The sequence below is a fragment of the Mesitornis unicolor genome, unplaced genomic scaffold (genome assembly GCF_000695765.1).
Source record: "Mesitornis unicolor isolate BGI_N332 unplaced genomic scaffold, ASM69576v1 scaffold25063, whole genome shotgun sequence".
In the NCBI taxonomy this organism is placed as follows: domain Eukaryota; kingdom Metazoa; phylum Chordata; class Aves; order Mesitornithiformes; family Mesitornithidae; genus Mesitornis; species Mesitornis unicolor.
This window is the reverse complement of record NW_010175700.1, coordinates 1-1284: the sequence shown is the minus strand read 5'-3', so window position 1 is coordinate 1284 and position 1284 is coordinate 1.

Below are 1284 nucleotides of genomic sequence, written 5' to 3'. Positions count from 1 at the left end.
GGAATGCGTGCGCCATAGACTGATGCCAAGTTATGGGTTATCAGTCACACGGATCCAGAATCAGCCAAAAGCCTGTGTTAAAAACCAAGTGGTGGCAACTCATATCAGAAAGGGTTTAACCCCGTGTTTACACTAATGTTGTTGGTGATTGCACGGGCAGTGGCTGATCTTGTGCCATGTAACCACTGCACAGGAACAATCCTTTCTAAATGATGGGGTCCCATCCAGAGACCCAGTCTGCACGTAGCAGCACTTGGCCGTGTGGGGAGTGGCATTTGGGGGGGCAATTCTTGCAGAGCAGCTGATGGGAGCAGGGCCTCTCAACTAGAAGAGCATTCTCTCTATGGAGAAAAGGAGCTCAAAAATTGAGGCTGTGGAGTCTCCTTGTCTGCAGACACCCAAAGCCCTGGCCGTGTTCCTGTGTGACTGCTCTGGTGCCCCTGCTCTGGCAGGGGTTGCACTGGGGGAGCTTTCGAGGTCCCTTCCAACTCCTGACATTCTGTGATTCTGTGAAGATGTCCTTGTTTCTCCTGATACATTGCTTTTTTGTGAGCTCTACAGCATGTCGTACTTGTGTTTGTGTCGATCCTGCCAGCGCTCTGACCACACTGCCTGACACAGGACAACCTAGCAGAAATGTGTATGTGCCGGAGCAAGACTTCTGAATGCAAACTGGCTGCCCAAAAAGTAACTGCAAAGCCCTAAAGAAATGTCAATTTTCATTGCGAGTTACGTAGATTAAATAATAGTTAACTACGCAAACACAACTAATACGTAAATAGAAAAAAGCTAGTTTTGGTTGAAGTGGCAGGTTTATAGTACACATCTTATGACACAGAGAACTGGCTAGTGAGCTACCACCGCTACCATAGCTCTCTATAAGCCAGTTTCAGGCAGGACTGATAGCGTGTGTTGCTGACAGTTCAGCAAATATTAACTCAACAGTGCGAAGCCAACTGGGCCCCGGCTCCTAGTGCTGTGGGGCTGCTGGGTGGGCGGCCCCTTCAGGGGGTCCTGACGAGCCCTGTGCTGTGCCCGGTGTGTGCAGACCGCGGGGGAGGCGGTCTGGAGGAGGTGCTGGGAGGTGATGGAGGCGGTGAACCCCCCTTTCCTGGGAGCGATCCGCGGGGTGATCCAACGCCCCTGAGATGTGATGTCAGGAGGAACCATCGCTTCTGAGAGGTGATCCGGGCGGGCGACCCAGCGTATCCCCATTGGGAAGCAAGCCGGGGTGGTGACCCCACTGCCCTGGGAGGCGATCCGGCGAGGGAGACCCCCGGCTTT